Genomic DNA, 13,041 nt, shown 5'->3' with positions numbered 1-13,041 from the left:
ATTCAAGACAGGGGGTGACAAGGGAGTCAGGAGTGGTCTGTCCCTGGGATAGGGACTGCACTGTCCCTAGGATCTAACTGCATGCATTGGGATTGGAGGACAGGTAGGCAGGGGATTCGATCAAAATGCATGAGCAACATTAAGATAGAATAACATTCTGAAATGAATTCCGACATGACTAACTGGGCCAGTGACATACACACTGGGACGTCTATATTGCAACAGTGAATCACACTGACCTAGGCAAAGGGGCAGATAAACGGAGACACGAGAGGCAGGTACTCTTGGCTAGGGCTTATACTGACACTGACAGTAGGGCAGGTCTCACAAGAGGGCAGGGAGACGCATAAACAGAGATTAAAGACGGGTGTACTTAGTCTGGGATTGCAAGGACATTGAGACAGGAAATACAAGGACGCTTGAGTGGGGACAATGAAACCGGAAATACAAGGACGCTTGAGTGGGGACAATGAAACATGAAATACAAGGACGCTTGAGTGGGGACGATAATACAGACAATACAATGACGCTTGAGTGGGACAATGAAACAGGAAATACAAGGACGCTTGAGTGGGGACAATGAAACATGAAATACAAGGACGCTTGAGTGGGGAGAATGAAACATGAAATACAAGGACGCTTGAGTGTGGAGAATAAAACATGAAATACAAGGACGCTTGAGTGGGGACGATAATACAGACAATACAATGACTCTTGAGTGGGGACAATGAAACAGGAAATACAAGAAAGCTTGAGTGGGGAGAATGAAACATGAAATACAAGGACGCTTGAGTGGGAACGATAATACAGACAATACAATGACGCTTGAGTGGGGACAATGAAACAGGAAATACAAGGACGCTTGAGTGGGGACAATGAAACATGAAATACAAGGACGCTTGAGTGGGGCCGATAATACAGACAATACAATGACGCTTGAGTGGGACAATGAAACAGGAAATACAAGGACGCTTGAGTGGGGACAATGAAACAGGAAATACAAGAACGCTTGAGTGGGAACGATAATACAGACAATACAATGACTCTTGAGTGGGGACAATGAAACAGGAAATACAAGGACGCTTGAGTGGGGACGATAATACAGACAATACAGTGTCGCTTCAGTGGGGACAATGAAACAGGAAATACAAGGATGCTTGAGTGGAGACAATGAAACAGGAAATACAATGACTCTTGAGTGGGGACAATGAAACTGGAAATACAATAACGCTTAAGTGGGGACAATGAAACAAATACAAGCACGCTTGAGTGGGGACAATGAAACATGAAATACAAGGACGCTTGAGTGGGGACAATTGAACAGGAATTACAATGACGCTTGAGTGGGGACAATGTAACACAGCTGCTGCAATCGCGAATACGCCGCAAAAGGCAATGAAGTCACTGACACTGCAATGAAGAATAGAGGAACACTGAGGCAAGTACTGGTATGCTTTAGGGGCAAGTAGAAGCAAAACCGAGACGGGTAGGTGCAGACAGTAGAAGAAGGTGACCGGTGTGCTGGGGTGCGGGGAAACACACACTGGGAAACTATAACATGTATCTATTCTAAAACAAACTTAGCCATTACAGTAAAGTGGACACTTTTCAGGATATGTATATTAGGACAGAAACACACACCTCTGGAACATGTAGACATAATGATACAAGAAATATGATGTGTAGGACAGGCATTGTGCTGGCACTTAGGCAGGTGATACACTGACACAATTACGCCAGCACTCAGGCAGGGGGTGTCAAACATCTGGGGAATGGAGAAATATAAAATTGAAAGAAATGAAGCAAACACAGAGTTAGTAGAACACATTGGGGCCAAGAGAAGGTGTGGGGTACACTCGAGCACAGGGATGCATATCCTGGAATGGAATCGGTGCTTCACAGTTGTGAAATATGATGGCAGGGTAACTGGGACAAGGAGGCGCTGGCACTGCGTATGGAGTCCGATACTTTCGGATGGAGAGAGACCTTCTACAAGCAGGAAACATGAACACTGAGGTGGGTATGCATCTGCTTTGAGACAGGGTGACACATACACTTAGACAAGGAGACTTGCACACTAGAATAGGGTACAAGATTAAGCTGGGCCAGATAGACAAGGAGAATGAAATAGGGAGGTATTGTTATTGGCATATGGTGACATACATCTTGGACAGGAATGCAAGCACACAGGGACATGAGACATAAAACACATGGGCAGGCAATACACTGCCACAGGGACAGGTTTGGTATAGGCGCTAACATAATTATTACATCCGCACTGGAGCAGTCAATGAATATGTTAAGATTGGTGCACGGAGACCTATATTTTGACCAGGAATACATCCACACAAGGAAAGAGCACCGTGACACATGGAGAGTATACAGTAACACTCGACAAGAGAATGTGCTGACATTGTGTTAGGAGGACTTGGCTTGTGTCTATGGAGACTGTGACACAGGACAGTGAAATATGTCCACTGGGACATGAATACATGGATATTGTGACGGAAAAGCAGGTTTCGGGAACATTGAAACTTACACTGTCTAAAAGATGGGGCATCCTCTTCTGTGCACATGTCGAGTCTAGAGAGTGACCCACCATGTCAGCAGAAGTCATCTGCCCACCGTATGTAGAGATCCCCTCCATGTAGGCGTAGATATCTGTTCAGCTATTCTGTTGCAGACACTGATCCTTTGCTGAACGAGCACAATGTGTGGTGCACCCACTCTGCAATGTTTTTGATTTTCTGACAACAACCTCTCAAAGCAGTTTAAAAACAAAACAGATAAAAAACCAATGGCTTTGATGCCCTGGGAGTTTTCTACTTGAGTGTCATGGCCATCGCGTGTAGGCCCTTTCTGTGACCACCATGCCTCTTATGGTAATACCAAGCAGGGAAAATGAGCGCTGGTTGCCTTGCCCTGCCTTAAATATGGCTGGTGAGTGACACTGTGACTTTGCAGGTCTGTGCCAAATGTGCCACCAGATCAAAGGTTTATCCAGCAGAACCAGATGATGCCCTCCTGGTGTACACATTGCACTTCTCACCGACTACAAGGGGAAGTGCAGATTTGCCGGTGTAAGAGCACTGGCAATTTAAGGTGGCACCTCCGCTCTGTAAACTGTAAATGAACCCTACAGTCCTCGACAGGGAATACAGTGAAATAGGGAGAGAGAGTCAAATGCATTTGTGGCATACAGCAACATACACTGCAATGAAAACAGGAACTGCTCCCACACAGGGACAAGAGAAAAAGTACAGTGACGCGGGGAGCACATAACGCAGGTTAGCACCAACTTGTGAACATTCTGAAACAAATATGGAAATCTCAGATACTGGGACAGGGATACGTTCAATCTAACAATGCGAAAGAGGGACAGGAAATATACTAGCACGCACACCAAAACTCAAACAAAACACCCACTGATAACACTCAGGCAGATTTTTTGAATAGTCGAAATACACAACACACCTCCACAGAACACCCATCAATCAAACTGTTGTTAAGTAGTAGACAGAAGTCTGCTTATTGAGGCACCCAAACCTGCCTAAGGGGTGACATGGAGCTAAAAACAAACTTGTGTAACTTGTTTAACATAGCATGTATTTTGGAATGCCTGCCCTGCTCTTTAGCTATAGCCTAAAGTTAGGCTCCTACACAGCCTGAGGAACAAATACCACATTTTATGTTCCTTATAATCTCTACACTTGCTGGTTGTAATTGCCGTATTCTGCTTAAGACATTCCATATAGTGCACAAAATTGTTTATTAGGTAAGTCCTGCAATGATAATGCCTTTATTCCACCTTTCATTCAAATCATCTACGGCGGTGGTGCTCAACTTTTGGACTTCTGTGGACTGCCCCATCACAACTGGAACTTAGGGACCGCCAATGAACCTTTCTTAGAATCCGAAGATCCCACTGTCTCATTACTGGAAGCTAGGGACCACAGCATAAGCTTTTTCGATGATTTGAGCGACAAGAGACAATACACACAAATACAGTTACGAACATTCATCAAGCATATATATAAACGATGAAATATTTCATTTAATTTGTAAACATTTTAAAATTCACATTTTTAATTTTAATGGGAAAATTGGAGCTTGTTGAAATTCAATCTAGGCCAATCATCGTCTATACAATATTACGTACTATTTAGTATTTACTATATAATATACGCTGTTTGATGCACTTGAACTGCTCCCACGAATCAATCTGAGGATACTAACTTCATTTTTAGCCTCCAATTTCAAATACTTTAACATATTTAGAGTTTTTCAAAATTTTCAACTTTAAATTTTGGCTCCTCATTTCTATTCCCTTTGTTAATCTGTTAATATTATTTACCTCTTACGCAGTTGAGGAACCTGTTTGAAGAACCACTTACCAAAGGTATTTTTTTTCACATTTTTACCATGGGAAGACAAAGTCCAAAGGCCATTTCTTCTCAGGTCTTTACATTTCAGTCAGTTTAGTTCTTGAGCTTCCTTCTTGTATGGTTAAGATCTACCAACAATTGCCACTTTTTAGGTCTAGCTTCTGACAGCATTAGTTGTCTGCAAGAGCGTAGGTAATCAATATTTATTTAGATTAGACACCTTCAGCCATTGTCTTGTTTGTATCATCATCCTTTAAAGAGGAGTATTCCAGTGTGTTAATCTGCCTGCACAGTTCCCTGCTCCCCAAAAAGCCGGGTATTTGCCAAGCTTCTGTGCCTCCACCCCACATGTCAGTATGCTAAAATGCTACACTTTCAACTTCTTCGGGCCGTCCTCAACAGGTCAGAAAAAAACAAGAAAGAAGCCATTCATACCCGCATCGAAGCAAGCTTCAACCGTACCAAGAAACTCTTCAGCATCATCCGGCCACTCTCCTGCCACTGATGATCTGCCCTTCCCAAGCCCAGTCTATTTTCACCTCAAGATCTACAACATATACAGCAACTTCGACCCCAAACCAAACATCTTCAACCACCTCTGCACCCTAGGCAACGCCTCCCACCCCCACTGAATCACTGACTGGAAGCAGCTCTCGACTGAAGACACTGCCACCATCATGAACTCCATTCCCTCTGACACCCCATCAGACCCCTACCCCCACCACATCTACAACCTAGAAAGAGGAGCAATAGGAGGCCACATCACAGCTATCCAAAACACCTCCATCACCACAGCTACCGTCCCTTACGCCTGGAAGCACGCCAAGTTCAAACCTCTCCTGAAGAAACCCTCAGCCGACCCCAACAAACTCAAAAACTACTGACCCATCTCGCTCCTCCCTTTACGCGCCAAAGTCCTAGACATAGCCATCAATGGCCAGCTCACAGGCTACCTCGAAGGAAATCACCTGCTCGACCGCTTCCCATGAGGGCTTCCGGCCCAACCGCAGCACAGAGACCTCCCTAATCTTAGCAATAGAAATGGGTTTTCACAAAAGTGATCATGAGACAAGATTATTGTAAAGACTAAGGATCCCGGACATTTTTGTTTTTTTTAACTGTATTTTGTACCCTACCTCAATATTATTTAATTACATAAATTTGCATTTGAAAAGTATACATCAGTCTGTCTGTTCTTTCAGATTTATTCTGTTTTTGGAGTGACAGAGCTAGGGATGTGTCTTTACACTAGTCAGTCACAAGGAGGGTTGAGGTGTGTCCTGCCTTTCCTTGGTGACTCATAGCCAAGCAGAACAAACCTTTCTGCACTTAGAGCGTTAGGAGGAGTTTTCACTAGCACCTGAATAGGCTGTGTCTACGTTGCACAATGCTGTCTCCATCTCCTATAGTGGAGCTGGACCAGGGAGGGCAGAACTAGTTTTTACTGAGCTCAGAGACTTTATGCCTAAAACTTCAAAGGGAAAAGTAGTATAAATATTGGGGCCCTGACCCCTGAACTTTAGAACTCTTTTAAACTAAGGAACCTGCCAAGCAGAAGAGCTGGAGAAGCTTTCGGGAAGAACTACCACTTTGCTTTGTGCTTTGCTGTGTTGGCCTGCAGTGGCTGCTTTTGTCCTGGGCAGTGAAAGGACTGGACTTTCTGCAACTAATTTTCCTGAGTTTCTCAAATGGCTAGAGGTAGATCTTGCCCCCTGTTCAAGAAGTCTCAGGAACAGCAAAGACTTCAGGATCGTCTGCTCCTAGTAGCGGGAACTGTGCAATTTGTGCTGCAACACAGAAAAAAACAACCTGACGCCGCCAATGACGCTGCTGCCGGCTCCATGGCCTGTTGGCACTGCAGAGAGCACCTTCCGGCCTGGCACTGCAACCCTGGTCTCACCAATGCCACAGAGCTGCTGCTTGCACCATGACCTGAGGGCATCGCACTTTGCGCAGACTGGCTTCAAGTTGCCGCCTTGGTATCACAGATGGCGCCGCTCCATGCCAAAACCACTGACTGTACTGTGGCCTCGGGGAACCACTCGTAAGTTACTCGGCGAACCACCCTGTTCCTCACCGCCTCCTTCGCCCACCGATGTCAGCAACATCGACTTCAGATTATCTATTGATGACAGAGCTTGAGCAACGCTGCCGTCACTGCTTGCACCATGACCTGTCAGCAATGCAACCCGCACTGCCTCACTTCGCATCGAAGCGCCGGTCGCACTGACTCTGCTGGATGCTGTCACCGAGCTGATGCCTGTACGTGACCTGAGGGCACAGCATGTCACACCACTCCACTTCACACGGAAGCTGCATAACCTGCCAACGCTGGTGCTCTTGACTTCAACCTCATGGAGTTTAATCTGCAGTGGATGTGACTTCAATGGCCCGATGACTCCTGCACTGAACTCGGAAGCAAACTCCTGCCGATGTCATTGAAAGGTCCCCAACGCCCTGCATTTCCAATCTACTGTTTGCGTGTACTCCGGACACCATAGGTGGCACATGCCGCTGCGTCAGCTTGAACTGTTGGATCTGTTTTTCACGATGCTGGGATAGCCCCAGATGGAGCTATCGACTTCAAGGAAATATATTTTAAGTATATTTTTGCAATATTTATATTTTGATTACTGTATGTTGGATTTTTATCATTTTGGTCTTGTTGGCTATTTTTCTAAACCTGGTTGGGTGTCCTTTTGTAGTGTTTTCGCTGTATTAATGTGTTTTTGTGCAAATGCTTTACACATTGCCTCTGAGATAAGCCTGACTACTTATGCCAAGCACCAAAGGGGTGATAAGTGGTTATTTTAAGAGTGTAATCCCCCTTACCCTGACTAGAAGGAAGAGTACCCACTTGGACAAGGTACAAACGTGCCAACCAGAGACCACTTTTTCTAACAGCTCTTATGTGATAATGCAACTTGCCCATACTTTAATTGGTCCTATTACCTGGAAGTATGTGATGCATCAGACAGCCAGTAAACCTATGTTGTGCACAGAAACATGTGTCGTAACATGTAAGGCCCAAGATGTTTAGCCGTCCCCTCCTGCAAATTATGCCTAGACAAAGTTATTCGCTGTCAGTGCTGTATTTGTGTCCCTTGGAATTGGTTACAAATACCCTGCCAGTTTCTGAAACTCCGATGCCAAGTCATAATTATTTTTTTCATAACCTTTTTATAAACCTACCTTAGCTTTCATTATTATTGTTTTAAATCCAATTTAACTCATGGAAAGGCAACATACATTTAACATGCCTCTAGTTCACAACTTCATGTCCTGGCAATGGCATCAAGGTAGCTGGATTCAAACTTGTGCATATCAATACAGTCACATTCTCTGCACCCAGAATTACCTGCTAATATTTTGTTAACCGACTACTCGTGAGATGCTGAGTTCGAGTTAACAGAATTTCAACTGAATGTGGCACATACACTTTCAAAGGATGACCTATCACAATGTTTTCTCATTGTTCCAAACTAACACATAATGCAGTAACAGCTTTCAAACATCCAGGTAGAGCAGTAGTTACAGGATCCAATGTAGCTGAAAAATATGCAACAGGTCTGCATTGGGTTCCATTCATTTGTGTTCGCACTGATAGTGCCCAACCTTTGTGCTCACTGCAAAACAGAGTAAAACTCTTGTTAAAGTCTGGCATTCCCATTGCTGGAGTTCGACACAAACTGTCTCACAGTTCAAATAAAGAGCTCATGCATTCTTCATCCCATGGAATAGGATCTGATGCATCTTTGTGTGTCAATCTCTGAAGTGGCTTGGCTATCATAGAAAAATGTGCTCTCCACTGCCTGCAATAGCCAACCATTCCCAAAAACATACAAACGTCCTTTGGTGTACTCAGTGGATTCATCTGCAATATAGCAGTGACTCGATCTGGTGACACTTTCCTGACTCCTTTTTCAATATGATGCCCCAAACGTCTCTCTTGCAAAACTGGAGTTTTGCTGGTGATACCTTATGCCCACTCACTGCTAAATGATTCAGTAAAGCAACAGTATCTGAAACACAAGCTTCTTTAGTTCCAGATGCAACTAATAAATCATCAATATACTGTATCAGCACAGTGATTCTGCATTTCCAAAGATTCCAAATTTCTTTTCAATATTTGATAAAAAATTGAGGTGCTTTCCGTATACCCTTGTGAAACTCTGCACCATGCCAAAACACAGTGTCCGAACCAGAATGCAAACAAATATTGGCTATCCGGATGCAAGGTTGGGAAACAACGCTTGACACAAGTCAATCACCGAAAACTATTAAGCTTCATATGGAATCTGGTATAGAATTACAGCAGGAGTGGAGTCACACAACACAAATTTATGTATATCCTCAAATGTCCCAATCTGTATTTGCACAGGTTCTGTCACTTGGGTTGGGATTAATTGATTTGATACTCCTACTACTTGCATTGTTTCTCCAGAGAGGGGTAGGTTGGGAATCTCCACAGTTCTCACAGTAGATCGAGTAGCACCGGTATCTAGAAGGAATGAAATAGGTGTTCCATTTACCTTGCCATCCACATACAGACCATTCTGATCTAACTCTAAGGATGCACCAAGCACACATTCCTCCTCCCCTCTCAGACACCATCATTGGGAAGTATCTGAGTCACAATCCTCTATATGTAAAAAATATTGTGAGGCCACTTGTACATTCGGATTTACTTGTTCATTGATATGGAAACCCATATTCACATCTGTACCTGTCCATTCAAATTTTGCAGCTTGAGGCATATTCTGATGCCTTACATTCAACGTTGACTGACTTAACATATCATTAGTCACCTGTGACTGTACCATTCCATCTGCACTTGTGACAATTGTCTGTTCTTTCAACTGATTAGCCAAATTAGACTTACACTTGTGCTTCCAATGCCCGAACTTGCCGCAACTGTAACACAGATATGTCTTTTTCAATGTTTCTATATTTGAGCCACGTCTCCTTCCTTAAGGCATCAGATTTGGCAAGGAATTTATCATTACACCTTTCATTTCAGTGGTAGTCTGACCATTTCCCCGTATCATGCCTGTAAAATCTGAATCAAAACCCACAAATCCTTTCTTGGCTGTCCTCATCTGTGCCAACATCAATTTCTCCTTCAACTAGCATATTTTGTCACTGGCCAATCAACAGCAATCTTACATTCCACCCTTAAATCTGTACGAACCACAATATCAAACAATGCATCAAAATCTTTTAACAAAATCTTTCCACTTGTTTATACCACTCTACTGGCTTCTCCCTCAACCTTGGGAAATCAATTGTAAAGGACAAAATCGTCTTGTCTAGTCCAGGGGACATGTACATACCCTCCTCCTGGTACTTCTCTCATGGGATATGCCATTGAATCTGCCTCACCATTTTCCTTTTCCGTCATTGGGTATAAAGGCAGAACCACTGTAGTATCTTCTTTCTTTTTCGCCCATCTGCCTTCCCATCTTTCTATTTCTACCCACCACTTCAGAGTCGTTATTAACTCTTTAATTTATAGTCTTTTCCCAGAGTTATTCAAACTCTCCTAATCTTTGTCACTAAAATCCAATTGATCTGTTTTCTGAAAGATCTTGGACTTTTCTACATCCCCCCCATATTTCTGTGCTACCTCAGCAAATTTCTCATGAGTATTTCGTGTTTTCCATGTCATATCCTTACACATGAATCATAATTCTCCACTGATATTTCCTGTCTTCAGCAATATTCGTGTATCTTCTTTCCGATTTCCCATCTGCAAACCTCTCCCAGAAGTCATTCACTGACCTCTACTTAGTGTTTCTAGACTCTTTTCTGAAATGCTTATTAATGGCTTTATTTCCCCTTCCACGGTGGAATTCACTCTATTACACATCTATTTTCATGGGCTCCAGTTTTTTCTGGTGTGGACAATATTCTGTGATCTTTCGCAAACTCTCTTGTTTCTCGTGGAGTTTGTGAAATTCCTCGTCCTGTCTGATAAAGAGGAACAATTGGACCAATCATTATGGGAACTGATAATACATCAGGACTATTTGTCATAACTACATTCAAAAATCCTGCTCTCCCTGGGTCTGGTTTTCCTCTAAGAAAATTATTTTATAGGCTAGAACTAAATCCACAGGTGGGGCTTCTGGTCTTAAACCTACAAACAGATTTGTCCCTGAATTCTGTTCTTTGTTATAAAGTGGTCTATTCAATAAAAGTTTGTTCAATAATTCATCATCTAGATCTTCTAGCTTCTCATCTGTCAAATGGTGTATTTGAACCTTTGGCTCCGCTGTATGTTTCCTTTTCTCATTACATTTTTCTCCTTCCTTATGTTCTACTACCATTACTGGATACATTCAGGCTCCCAAAGCAACATCTTGTATTTATAACATTTTCTGGCAATCCCATTTTGCCTCTGCATATGAATTCAGTGCATTTCTATATCTCCCCTGACATTTCTCTTTTTCTCTCTGATGTGCTTCACGTTCCGACTCTTCAAGGGCTTCATATTGTATGGGTCTAGGACTAGAATTCAGATAATTCATCTGTCTTGTCAAATTTCCTAGAATTCTTACATTTAATGTCCTGTACTGTGGAAACGCTAAGGGACCATCTTTCTCTGTATATTTTACCAACCATGTACAAGTGTGATATCCTCTCTTTAATGACATCTGCAATGGAGGTGTACCCTTCGATGCCACAGTTACTCCTTCCCTAGTTGGTATAGGCTCATCCTGGTGTATTAAAGCTTTTAACAGTTTAAAGAATTTAATGATTTCTTTACTCTAACTCAAATTGTTTTGAACTCCCAAACTCTCTTCTGTATTATTGTTTCTACCTCCAATCACTGTTCGTTCTTGTCCACCAATATCAGCGCTGCACTTTTATGATATCAGCCTAGCTCCTCACTGCAACTGACCCTCCCTTCACAAACTGTTCGTCTTTTAATTTTCGTCCTTTTAAAGAAAAATCACCAAAATACAACTACAACATAAAACAACTTTGTCTGCTCCACTAAAAGAATTATAGATCCCCACTGATTCAGAAAATTTAATTTGCTTCCAGTGAAAACCTCGACCAGCCCGATTTCACTCTCTTTAAGTAAAAGTCCCGAAGATCTCTCCTGGTGCACTTCCTGAAAAAATCTCAACAATTCCAACTTGTCACGCTTCAAGTTCCCTTTCCCAGTACCGGCAACAACGTCTCAGGCACAGTACTCACAAAACAGCATATAAACACACTTTGTGTATGCCACACTAAGACTGCCCGTAGGCATATCCCAGAATCTTAGGCCTCGACCGACCTGTGCTTACTTAGGCCTCGATGGACCTACTTCAATACAACATAAACTTACAATTTTCACTATCCAATAATATTTCTGTGATCACAAGTCCATTTCAATTTTCGTCAATGTCAAAACGTCATCAGCAGTCAGAATCCTACTATTCTTTTTAAACTACTATAAACAAAAACACCCTTAAATCACGTCATCTCATATCCTAGTTTAATTAGTCAAACTAGCCATCCGACAGGCTACCAGAAAACTGATGCAGCAGAAGATGGGCAACATTTTATCACACTGCAAATTTCCCAATATGATTATTTCATTCACTGGGCCTATAACATAACCTTTTTTCTTACATTGGTCTGCCAATGAATCTTTTAGGTGAGCTAACAGGGACTTGGATATTTAGAGAACGTGAGGCAATACCTTATAAGGACATGGGATAAGAAATGCCAAATACATGCTCATTACCATCACCAATTCACAATTGTGACCAACATTCATAAGAATTAAGACAAAATTCACTCCAAGAATGACTCAAATACGATAATGTTTGCTCATGTAAGTCATTTTACCTAAAGCCTCAATTTGAATGGTCCGGAAACCTGAAATCGCATTACATAATCAGATTTAATAACAGTCAATTAGTAAAATTAGCCACACAATGCCATGCAGATTCAACAAAAGAAAACCTTTGCTGGTAGCCTAGGGAAAGAGTAAGAGATACATGGGAAAAATCGAGATTAAGCATTTAGATCATACAAACCAAATATGCATAGTAGAAGCACAACGTGCCACAGAAAAGAGTCAGTAAACACTTCAGCTGAAAGGTTACCGCCTGCACACTTACCAGCTGGCAAAGTGCAGGTTCGAGTAAGTTCAGGAAAGTTCTGTTCGGTGGTTTGCCATAAAAGGATCGGAGCTCAGTCCGACAGCGAAATAGAAAATTGACAGCCAGACCCAACTCCTCCTCCAAGGGGCAATTATACTTCCAAAAGTCTTAGTTACGCCCACAAAGTATCTTTTTTTGTCATCTCATATGCTTTTTTCCATTAGTCTGCCACAGTGGACTGTTCATGGTGTGACCAATACCTCACTAAAAATCTAGAAGCATTAAGTAATCCTTTTGAAAAGTCATCAAATTCAATTATTTTATATTTCCATCCTTTTCTCAGGAGTACGAAAATTCACTTTGTTCACTGTCTGTCTCTTCCCAGATGCTCTATCTGGGTTTGCAATTTTATTGATACATTTCTGTCAAAAGCGTTGCTGAATCAAAAGAAAGTTCTTTGTCCTAGAGCACAGAAAATAAACTTTACGGAAAGTTCTCACGGCATCTAAAGTGACTACTTTAGCTAGATTCTTTCTTTTGAACAAGGAAAGGAA

This window comes from Triturus cristatus, chromosome 10 (assembly GCF_964204655.1).
Source record: "Triturus cristatus chromosome 10, aTriCri1.1, whole genome shotgun sequence".
Lineage (NCBI taxonomy): Eukaryota > Metazoa > Chordata > Amphibia > Caudata > Salamandridae > Triturus > Triturus cristatus.
Note: the sequence above shows the minus strand (reverse complement) of the source record.